We start from the raw sequence: 12,766 nt of genomic DNA, 5'->3' as shown, positions 1-12,766 counted from the left end.
GCAAATAATTTACCAAGTAGTTCACATGTTTCACCATACCTGGTGGTGTGATGGTTGGAGTGTCCACTCTGAGTCTGGGATGTCGGTGGTTCGATCACCGGCTGAGTTATACCAAATGGTACATGGTGCTTCGTTGCTTGACGCTCAGCATTTGAAAGGATGGAGCATGGACTAATGCTGGGAAGGCAATGGCAAACCACCCATTATAACCCTTGCCAAGAAACTGCTTTGGCTGCACCAACGAAATGCTTAGAGTATGGTCCATCAAATCAAATGATTCATGTGAATGGCCTTCTACAGACATGAAGGGTAACACGCCCACATGCATGTACACACACAAACATCTTTAAATGACAATTACAAAAATAACTAGGACACTTGGTAAAGTGCATAACTCTGCCACGCAACGCCTCATCCACGAGAACATATCGGGCCCAATACATTTTTGAAATATTCCATATATCATTTTGGCCCAATCTCTTAATGGTGAAGAACCACTTTAAAAATTGAATAATTCTCGTATGCAGATCTGGATTCGGATCTTCACCAAAATTGAATGAATTCGTCCTTACCGCACACCCAACCTGTCCACCAAGTATCGTCTGAATCCGTGCACAACTTTTTGAGATATCCTGCACACAAAGAAACAGACAAACAAGAATAAGACGTCATGCAGAGCACGACACTTGCAAAATTCCCAAAAAAACTTTGACCTCAAAAATAAATGGTGGTTGAATTCAATTACCAAATATACAACTCCTCTTCAAATTTTAAGTCAATCGGATGAAAATTGAGGATTTTAGAAATACTGCCTTAGTTGTTGACCTTTGGCCTATGCTGACCTTTTTTGTCCATGTTGACATCAACAATAATTGGCTGGTTAAATTCAGTGACCTGAAATATAAATCTTCTTTAAATTTCATGTCAATCGGATGAAAATTGAGGATTTTAGAAATAACAGCTTAGTTGTTGACCTTGGGCCTATGTTGACTTTTTGGTCAATGTTGACCTCATAAATAATTGGCTGGTTGAATTCAGTGATCTGAAATATACATCCTCTTCAAATTTCAAGTCAATCGGATGAAAATTGAGGATTTTAGAAATACCACTTCAGTTGTTGACCTTGGGCCTGTGTTGAGCTTTGGGTCGACGTTGACCTCAAAAAGAATTGGCTTGTTGAATTCAGTGACCTTAACTGTAAATCCTCTTCAAATTTCAAGAGAATCAGATGAAAATTGAGGATTTTAGAAATCTCACTTAAGTTATTGACCTTGGGCCAATGTTGACCTTTTCACCTTTTGACTTCAAAAACAATAGGTTTCTTCCTTATGAGAAACTCTACCAATGTGGTGAAGTTTCGTGAAGATCGGTTTAAAATTGTGACCTGTAGGCGATAAACAGTTAGACAAACAGACAGACAAGCCGGTAGGCAGACATGGGTAGTCGATCAAGTCAAATTTAGTTGTTTTTCAGCCGTTACTAACCAACAAAAGTGTCCATAGCAACGGTTCTTTCTCACACATAACTAGGACATACCCTGAACCTACCATACCAGTTTCATGTATATCTGACTCATCCTCTCTGAGATATAACGAACTTCGTTTTTTTGTTGTTTTCGACCAAGGTTCATTCAAAGTCAATCTTCTCCGACAGTTTCCAAAGGATCCGGCTGGACATTTTTGACAATATGGCTGAATGTACTGCCCACAGTCGCTCGTGGCCCGATTTTTGATTTTCGAAAAAATATATTTTTTAGGATTTTTCAAAAAATTCAAAGTCCCGTTGCTAGGCAACGGCGGTGTCCATAGCAACGGTTCTCATTTGCACACAACTAGGTCATGGTATGAACCTACCAACCAAGTTTCTTCGAAATCGCCATTGTATTAACTGAAATCGCCATTTTAAATACTGATAATAAGGGTAGAACAAATCTCAAAAAAAAAATTGTTTTCGACTAGATCGACTACCCAACATATCGACGGAAATACTGATAAGGGTAGACTAGATCGACTACCCAACAAACAATCGGACAAAATAACAAAATCGACTGACCAATATAATTGAAAAATCTTCGTTTTTGCAAGTAACAAACAGACAGAAACGGGTGAAAACATAACCTCCTTCACCTTCGCTGGCGGAGGTAATAAATATCTGACCTTTGACAAGAAACTATAGGATATCTGCCTTCCAAAAGGTTAGCTTCTTAAACTGAGAAAGAAAGATCAACAAATGTTAGGTTTCTTATCATAACATCTGAGAACAAGAAATGCCCTTGAAAGAGCACATACCTCCGCCAGGTGAACGGTTAACGTTTTGTAGGTCGGATCTGCATCCGGACCTCGACCAAATTCTAATCGGCTTGTTCTTGTCACTGACTCAACTAAACAGTCAATTTTTGTCATGAACCATCCACAACTTTTTGAGAACATCAAAATATCATGCCATGTATCATTTTTGGCCATATCTCTCAAATGTGAAGAATCACTTAATAAAACCAGAAGGGCACTCGGTAGAGCACATACCTCCACCAAGCAATGCCTGATCAGCTAGAACATTTCGAGCCCAATACAAGTTTTTGAAATACCATGCTATATATTGTTTTTGGCCCCATCGCTCAATGGTAAAGAATCGCTCTATAAAATAAAATTAAAAAGTCTCGTATCCGGATCTGCATTCAGATCTTCACCAAAATCGAATCAATTTGTCATGGTCACACACCCAACATGTCGACCAAGTTTCGTCCGAATCCGTCGACAACTTTTTGAGACATCGTGATATATATCATTTTGGGCCCTATCTCTCAATGGTGAAGAATCACTTTTCAAATTAAAGTCGTCGGATCCGGATCTGGATCTTCACCAAAATCGAATCAGTTCGTCCTTGTCACACACCAAACCTGTCCACAAAATTTCATTCGAATCCGTGCACAACTTTTTGAGATATTCTGCACACAAACAGACAGACAGACTCGCTAACAGACAGAAAGGGGTGAAAACATAACCTCCTTCCACCTTTGGCGGCAGAGGTGATTATAGGATCCGGATCTTCAGCAAAATCTAATCAAGCTGTCCAAGTCACACAGCCATCCTGTCCACCATGTCTATTCCGAATCCATCCATAACGTTTTGAGAAATTTTGGTCACAAACTGATAAACAGTGGTGAATACACAACCTCCGTCCATCTTCGGTGGCTGAGGTTATCATGCAACAATCAACCTCATAAACACGATAAGTCCAAGAAAATATTGACATCTTGAGAAAATAAAAGCTGTATGTCTGCATTTTCGGATGCCGCAGGTAATGCAATGTCTTTTCAAGACTTTAGGTGCACCGTTTCAATTTCAGCACATCTTCCCATTGGGGGTTCACAAAAGGAAAATTGTACAGGAATATCCATAAAAATTCAGCTCCACAGTCCAGTTGAATGGGTAATAAGAACACTGTGTGGAACAGCAATTTACATCAAAGTTTTTTCATTAAAATATTGTCCCTTTGTTAGCAATTACAACTGCACAAACTCGAGGCATTGCCTGGTAACTTCAACAATTTAGTAGCTATTTACAGTATATTATTCCATTTAATCTGAACCATCTTCACTGAGAATGTGTATATTGTTTGACCATTCATCTTAACTCCTATATACAGCTCAACCCAAAATACTTCAATTGGTTTAAGGTCAGGTCGTTAGAAGAGGGCAGTGCATCGATGCTGAACCTTCCAGTTTAATTTTCTGCACAACCTCCGGAAGATGTACAATCCGTGGAGCTCATAGACCTGACTATCTGCCTCAGCCTATCTTGTGCAAACCATATATCCAAACTGACCTGGAAGACGAGCCAACTGCTTTGTATTATCTGCAGAGCAAAGGCCATTCTGAGCCGTGCCAAGCTCATCACAGTGTAAAAGGCCTTCATCTGGACAACAATGTAATATGGCTCCCCACTCTGGACTGTTACAGCTTCTTCACATCTTGCACCTCAAGTGCAGGGATTTCTCCTGGCAGAAGGCTGAACTGAAGGGTCTGTTCTTGCCCAGCATTGGTGGGCTCTTAGTTTTCATCACTCCACTTTTGGCCACACTCCAACTAACCTCTTTTCCCTCCATCCACACACAGCCACACACTCCCATCAGAGGTCACATGTGTTCGTCCAGAAAACCCACTACGAGTTTCCCTTCCCAAGTATAAGCAAATGCTCACTTCCATTTTCTCATTCTCCCATCCACTTCTCTGTGGAACCGACTCCCTGTGTCCGTTGCCTCATGCTATTCCCTTCAATACTTCAAGCGTGCCATCCATCTCCACCTCGTGCTTTACGCTTTCTGTAATACACACCTCTGATCTCTTCTACTCATGCTGACCACCCATTCATATATGTTTATATATATTTAAAACTCTCATCTTGTATGTATGTTCCCAAAATACAGCCAATACGGTACACAATAGCAGAAAAATTTTAGGGCCACCTTACTCATCATTCTCCTGCGGTGTGCAGTATCAAGTTTCGTTCAAATCGGGAAACGAAAAAAATTATTTAAAAATCAATTCCCGATTCAGTCAAGTACTCTTCGGGATTATTTGATCAATGCAAACAACCTCAGCGGTATAGTTCACTGTCGCTGTCTTTTGTATTTTTTCTTGAAATTATGTTTTTTCATCAACCGCAGTCACAACGGGAACCCAACGTGTTCACGGGCCGTCTAGTAAATTACTAAAACTCTCATCTTGTATGTATGTATGTATATATGTATGTATGTATGTTCCCGAAATAGAGCTGAAACAGTGCACGATAACGCAATAATTTTCAGCCCACCTTACTCACCATTCTCCTGCGGTGTGCAGTATCAAGTTTCGTTCAAATCTGGCAACGAAAAAAAATTATTAAAAAATCAATTCCTGATTCAGTGAAGTACTCTTCGGGAAAAATTGATCAATGCAAACAACCTCAGCGGTCTTGTTCACTGGAGCTATCTTTTTTTTCTTGAAATTATTTATTTTAAAATCTCAAACATTTAATATAGACAAAGAACGATTTATTTTTAAGCATAAAATAAACATCGCCATTTTGATCTAATACTTCCATGTTCATTAATAAATAAGATTGTTTAGATGCGTACTTCGTTGAACGTTGACTCCTGAGGTAAATGCTCAAATTTTCTTCAAGTTAAAGTTTGACCACTAAATAATATTGAAATTTCGTGTCTTTTTTTTTTTTTAATCAACTGCTGTCACAACGGGAACCCAACGAGTTCATGGGTCATCTTGTATCCCCTATTCCTCTGCTGCCATTCAACTCCAGATTTGTGTTATTTCCAGGAATTTCGTCTGATTGTTTCCCTTTTATCCACTATGATTTCTGAAAGCAGTTTCTCTCTTCCATCATTTAGTTCCTCCAAGAGCCAAAACTTCTACATTTAAAAAGTGGATGTGGGGTAACAAATTCAATACCTCGACTGCGCTTTCATCACCAACTCTTTTATAAAAAAAAAAATATTATTCTTGCAATTTTCAGGGGGCAGGAAAATTTCACAGATGCGGACCAAGGGCTTCCACCTCCCGTACAGCCATTTTACATTTGTCCGCAGGGATTAAACTTGCAGCAATATTCACAACGTACAATGGAAATCACGTTGGAAATGACCATTCAAATAAATGATGTCAACCTCAATACATCACGTCATCCAATAAAGCACTTTAAAAGATCAATATGGATATACTCATGCCTCCTTTCATAGACGAACAGATCGACTTCATCATTTGTAGTGAGCTCTGCAACTGCTATAGTGTTTAGAAGTAGTGTCAACATTGCTTCGATGAATAATTTGTTGCTTATTAAAAAGCTTCTTGCAGAAGAGCAGGTGAAGTTTGTTTAATATTTTGACAGTTACTCAAATATTTTGGCCCGTTTGGTGATGTTGCAATGATAGTTTGGCAGGTAACATCTCATCACTCGGTTGACTTGCTCGAGAGGCTGAAAGGCTGTTGATGTCATGCAGGAGAACAATTCTTACTGGGACAAAATCGACAAGAATTATGAGTCGGCGTTGATTGCCACATGAGTGGGGCTTCCCAGGTGGTGCTTTCTTTCTAATGCCCATAATGATAAATTGTGAGACGAATCAGGCTGCCTAAATGCTGCTGCAAGCAGGTTTGGATTTTGGACACGGATGGATATTGACCAATGAGATGGTAAAAGGCTGTGGTGTCACTTCAGGATTAGAGAAAATGAACCAGACAAGTTGAAATCCTCATCGCCATTATGCTGAATGTCACCATTGCAGGCAGAAAGGTCAAAAGGACTCAAAGAAGCACGAGATCATTTGCCATAAATATAGTTCCGTTGGTATGGCAAAAAGTTGACCTTATAATATTGGTTTTCCTTTCTTTTAACGTCATCACGATGCGAAAAGACATTCATCATCATCGATCAAACATCACATCCGAGTTTTAGTACAGCTTCGGTGACTCTTAGACCAGGTGAGATGAGCCCAAAGATTTTTCACGAACAGGATGGCCAGGCCGGACATTTGACTGGGGTTGGTTGGGGCAGGAAAATTGAATTTGCTTGAGCTGCCGGAAATAACTCGCTGACTCTTCTTCCACAAACGGCACTGTGGGATCGTTTGCATCCATGAGCAATCGATGCTGGCAGACAGGACACCCACCTCAACATCAATCAGAGGGATGGCACACTTTGTGATGCAACACCATTTTTTTTTGTTTTGTATTTTCTTTTTCCTCCACAAAATTGAGGCTTGTGGAAGAGCAAAGTGACAAAAGGCAAAGAGGAAAAATACCAACAGTGCAGCCACAGATTAGAATATTCATGATTACAAACATCTTAATGTCATCATTAATATTAGATGTTGCAAAGATTTTAGCAAATTACGACCCAATATATAACAAGACAAGTTCCCTTAATTACAAGAACATTGATACAACAGGAGACCATTGGGACAATCAAAGCTTGTTGGTTCACGAGTCAGTAAGTGGCCAATATATTCGTTATTGGTGTGTGCCTGTCTGTCTGTCTGTCTGTCTGTCCCGAGCATAGCTCCGTGTGTTTTCATCCGATCCTGATAAAATTAGGGTGCGAGGTTTGTATCAAGATCTAGTTGTGTTTTTCCGGAGAATGGGCATGGTGCGCCCATTATGGGCGGAGCCACGCCCCAAAAACATGTGTTTTTAGGGGGTAGCCGGTTTCAAGTTACATCTTCTCTGAGGGGGTTTGTCGAATCTGGCAGGGGTTTCAGTATTTGGTTAGCCCAATGGCACCTGCATAGCCCCACGGAGCTCAATTTTTCATTTTCGTCCCAAGGTGAAGGCCACAAGGTCACGAACTTAGAAAATGTCAAAAAAAATCAATAAATTGGGCATCAAGCTCCTAGGGTTTTCAACTGTTTCGAATGAAAGTTGGTGTGCAAGTAGTGCTCTTCGAGTACTACAACTTTCATCCTTTACATTTTTCCCGAGTCTCGCCAGTTTGCCCGTGGCGTCCCCTCGAAGGTCAAAAAATAAAAAAAAGGCGAACCGTGTACATTGCTCGTGAACCATCGCCGTCTCCAGACTTGTCATTATATATTGCTGTTAGTCCAGATTACATATTTTTTAAAATATGGCATCAAGGAAGCATCAAGGAAGGAAGCAGCAAGTAATATTATTTGGTATAACTCAGCCAGGGTGTAGAACCAACGACCTCCCAGAATTAGAATGGACACGAAATATTACATCACTGAGACTGATGTATATGTATGATGTATGATTAATGATGCATGATGTGTATATTGTGATGGTTTTGCAAAAACGTCATTCCCCACGGCAATGGCACACACCATATAGTGGTTCCCGAGATAGTTATTTTGTTATTATTCGTTTTACATAGGCCTTCCCTTATGCGTTATGGGTTTATGCACCAATATGCGTTGTGTTAGTGGAGGTTGGAGGTTGGTGGCAGGATTTGCACTCTGGCCACCGTAACACCATTCACTCCGCAAAACACAAGAAAAAAAGCAAAGAAAATTGAAAACCCACTCCGTGGGAGTACCGCCCGTGCAACTGCCCTTTGCAGGCCAGCTCAGGGGATGATGGGATTGGGGCAAAGCCTTCGGGACCCCCAATTTTTGAAGATAGGAGGAAAACCATGGAGTAACCTTCCTTGGCAGTCAGCTTGCAGAAGTGTGTGTTGGGGTGGGGCACACACACGCACGTGTGTGTGTGTGTGTGTGTGTGTGTGTGTGTGTGTGTGTGTGTGTGTGTGTGTGTGTGTGTGTGTGTGTGTGTGTGTGTGTGTGTGTGTGTGTAGGTTAGTAGTCAGTAGCACGAGTATGTACTCTAGTAAGTAGCAGGTACTGCCTGGTTGCCCGAAATCTCGAGCCCAGTACACTTGGCAACATAACCAGGTTTTGCGAGTGATTGTCGAGGTTACGAAAAGGCTATGTGATGAGGCAAACAAATTAGACATAAAAGGGAAGACCATTATCACGTTCATAAAGGAGGATGAGAAAGTAAGGTTAAGCAACATCAAGGGGGCAGCATGCATTTTGAAGCCAGGTGTGGGCTGGCAGGTCGATGCAGATTTGGACAGAGAGCTGAGGTTCCCATCTCATATTGCAGTCATCCAACAAATACCTGATTTAATTATTTGGTCTGATGTGGTAAAAAGGGTTATCATCGTTGAGCTGACAGCACCAGAGGAAGGAAATATGGAATGGGCATATGAAAGAAAGTTGTGTCGGTATGAAGTGTGTGATGACCGTGGGTGGATGTGTGATGTGCTACCAGTGGAAATGGTTGTAGGGGTTTGGTGGCAAAGTCTATGCTGAAGTACCTCAAGATGATTGGAGCGTCATCTAAGCAAGTCAAGAATACTGTGACACAATTACAGGAGGCAGCAGAGAGATAGCCTCATTGTGTATTTGGTGGCAGAGGCGAGTGCAGTGATTCCATTCACAGGTAAAGGCAGGTCGGTGGGGATCTATATCTGGTCAATGATATCTGGTGATGAGCATGTGGGCTGATGTCACTTGGTGGTGCATATGCTTCACTGCTGGGGCCACCCATGAGGAGCTGCACTGGAGTAGGCCCAAAAACAGTGATGATACGTGTGTTCCAGCTGAGGAGAGCGACATCGAGCAGTGTCCTAACACTGTATGTCATGTTTTATATATATATATATATATATATATATATATATATATATATATATATATATATATATATATATATATATATATATATATATACACATATGTGTGTACTCATATACATATGTATATATGTACGTGTATTTATATATATATACACATATGTGTGTACTCATATACATATGTATATATGTACGTGTATTTATATATATATATATATATACATACATATATATATATATATATATATATATATATATATATATATATATATATATATATATATATATATATACAGTACATATTCATGTATATATATATATATATATATATATATATATATATATATATATATATATATATATATATATATATATATATATATATATATATTTTGTTACAGTTCTCGGAACCGTACGCATACAGCATACAGTTGTCCCGAGTGAGTTATTTCATTAATATACGTGTAGATAGGTCCCTACATTTTGTCTAGACTCGAGTGGGAAGACGAGGGAGTGTGTTGCGATGGCCTATAGTTAGGATTAATAAATCATTTTTCCCCTTTTATTTTATCCATGGTACCTTCATCTCACTTGCTACCCTCGTCTCGTCTCCTGAAACCAAATCCCGACGGGCACTTTAGGCTGGACAAGCGCTTCCACCGTCTACCTACTGTTTGCAGAGACTCGTTTTCTGAGGCAGAATCCTGAGGTTTGTTATAGTAGCTGCACCACCATTCACCTTTCCAAACCCAGACAGGGCAGTGTGGGCGGTCCTTACCAGTGTTTGGCCAAAACCCCGCCCAGAAAGGCGGACCACATGAAGGCCCGGTCCAATCGGGACGGACAATGACGTCGGCTTGGCCATGGCTCCACCCCGAACTCCGTGATCTATAAAGTACAGGACAATCCTCAGAGTAGAGTTGGATGTGAGGGAAGGTTGTCGTTGGATTTAAAAGGTCGCGGTTGGTTTTTGAAAGGGAGAAGTCGGAGTTGGTGGATGCGAAGGACCTCGACCAAGCCTCTAATATGGTCCTGCCTACTGCTCATCTCTCGCCTCTTTGGACTCCACCAGACACGATTACCACATGTATGGTTGTGGACCGAACTGCACAGCTTTTGTCAGGTGCAGCACAACGGAGCATCCCTTTCCCCACAATGCTCAGGTACCCTAAACTGTGACCAAGCTGTGACTATATATATATATATATATATATATATATATATATATATATATATATATATATATATATATATATATATATATATATATACATATATATATATATATATATATACATATATATATACATATATATATATATATATATATACATATATATATATATATATATATATATACATATATATATATATATATATATATATATATATATATATATATATATATATATATATATATACACATATATATATATATATATATATATATATATATATATATATATATATATATATATATATATATATATATATATATATATATATATATACATATATATACATATATATATATATATATATATATATATATATATATATATATATACAAACATATATATACAAACATATATATACAAAAATATATATATATATATATATATATATATATATATATATATGTATATGCATATATAATATATATATATAGATATATATATATATATATATCAGAAAAATTGTGTGTCATTTTAGAAGAAAGAAAATACCTCTTTGGGGAGGAAACTTATTCCCCTACTCCCCCAACCCCCTCCTCCCATAAACTCCCTCTCCAGACCCCTTCAGACCCTGTTTTTGTGTTTTTACACCATCATGAGTGATGAAAGTTGTGGTCAAATTTCATTGAAATCGTATGTGTAGTTTCTGAGAAGAAGTTGCAAGTATTTGTGGACAGACGGTCGGACGGACGGACGATGTGCCATCCCATAAGCTCCCTTGAAGTACTTTACAGGTGAGTGAAAAACCATCACTGGGGATATTATCACAAACGAAATACAGTTGGAAGCTGTCCGGGGCTCAGCGACAATCCTGAAGAGAGCTCTCGGCACAAAACTTTGAGAACAGAAAACTTCACAGCTTGGTCCATGAATCGTGACCCCTTACTAAAATTAAGGTGGATACTTTGAGCCCACCATGGGAGGACTCCATTCCACATTCTGAAACCCACATATATAGATAACAATTTATCTCACACACACACACACACACACACACACACACACACACACACACACACACACACACACACACACACACACACACACACACACACACACACACACACACACACACACACACACTGTGAGACCTGTTAGGTCTCTGTTTTACCTCCTGGTGAACCCGACCTACATGTGGAGATAGCAGGCAACAACAGCAACTCCCACATACGTGCACACACACACACACACACACACACACACACACACACACACACACACACACACACACACACACACACACACACACACACACACTTGGCCGATATCGGCAATTTTTCGGGAATCGGCAGGTTGCAGTCGGTGTGATTACCGGCTGCAGTACGTATTGTATACAACCCAGAAACCTTGAGTAGCTTTCACCGAAAAACGTTACATTTATAGACATTTTAGGGAGATGTTCTCAAACAATATTCTTTATTGCGTGTGATGGGTGAAAAAAATTGGCTCAGTTATTTCGAAAATACATAAAATTGGTGAGCAGCTAAGAAAACGGGTGTTATCAAATAACAATCACAAAGAGAAACATATAACCTTTGCAAAGCAAATCTGACAACGAAATGCTTTAGAAACACGCACGAAAATGAAGGAAAACCTGAAAGAACCTCCAGAAGATATGGGGTAAAATATTGCCACCACAACACCCGGAACAGGCATGGAATGACCAAACACCCTCGGAGAGTCCATGCAGATCCAAATCTACCCAGATGTACCATGTCCGTGTGTGCTGCATACTTACCTCTACCTTGTAGTAACTGTTGACTGCACATCCCGATCAGGACACGAACTGTACTGCACAGCTCGGGAAGTGGCTTGAGCACCCAAGCACTCCAACGGAATGCCTGACTTGGCAAGTGATTAACAATTGCTGTCGATACAACTCTACACCCGGAAACGCCCGTTCAATGTCCGAATTGGACAAATCAACACTTTTTGGGGAGTCGAAAATGCTGATACTTTCAAATCTGAAGCTTACATTTTCTAATAATACTTAGTTTAAGAGATGCTCTCGGTTATTTATTTGCACAAATGAAATAAAGCCACGAACACTGGCGTCTCCAGGCGTTTATGAGCATCGCAATATACCCAGCAAATTCATAGCTATGATGAAAAGGTATTCTATAATATGAGTGAGGAAAGTGAAAACAACAACTTTTTCATTAAGAAATCATTGCGACCTGTTCCAAGGCAAAGCATGGTTGAGCAGGCCAAAAAAACATGGCGGCTTCAGACCCCAGCGAGGTTACCCAGGAAAAGCCTTAAGCTCCCAGACAGCGAGGTGGCTGAGGATTGCTTGATGAAGCATATAATTAAATAAGACCGTTAAACATCTTCAAAAGGGGCGTTTTAATGAACCCAAACATCCAATTTTCTCTCTTGCACTCCCTT

The 12,766-nt window shown here is 39.7% G+C and overlaps 1 long non-coding RNA gene across 1 annotated transcript in view; it reads right to left on the bottom strand.

The window, feature by feature from the left end:
• The window catches only part of LOC147016764 (uncharacterized), a 33,176-nt gene extending 20,954 nt beyond the window's left edge, over positions 1-12,222 (bottom strand). Inside the window, exons 1-4 of the long non-coding RNA XR_015049694.1 lie at positions 12,117-12,222; positions 4,821-4,859; positions 573-632; positions 40-177 (exon numbers count right to left, since the gene is read on the bottom strand). This is a non-coding gene — a long non-coding RNA (uncharacterized LOC147016764). The remainder of the gene's footprint in view (positions 1-39; positions 178-572; positions 633-4,820; positions 4,860-12,116) is intronic.
• Between the last annotated feature and the right edge of the window lie 544 nt (positions 12,223-12,766).

The sequence above is a fragment of the Eptatretus burgeri genome, chromosome 11, assembly GCF_056783735.1.
Source record: "Eptatretus burgeri isolate ZD-2024b chromosome 11, Ebu_testis_v1, whole genome shotgun sequence".
NCBI classification, from domain to species: Eukaryota; Metazoa; Chordata; class Myxini; order Myxiniformes; family Myxinidae; genus Eptatretus; species Eptatretus burgeri.
Note: the sequence above shows the minus strand (reverse complement) of the source record. Positions and strands in the feature narration are given on the sequence as shown.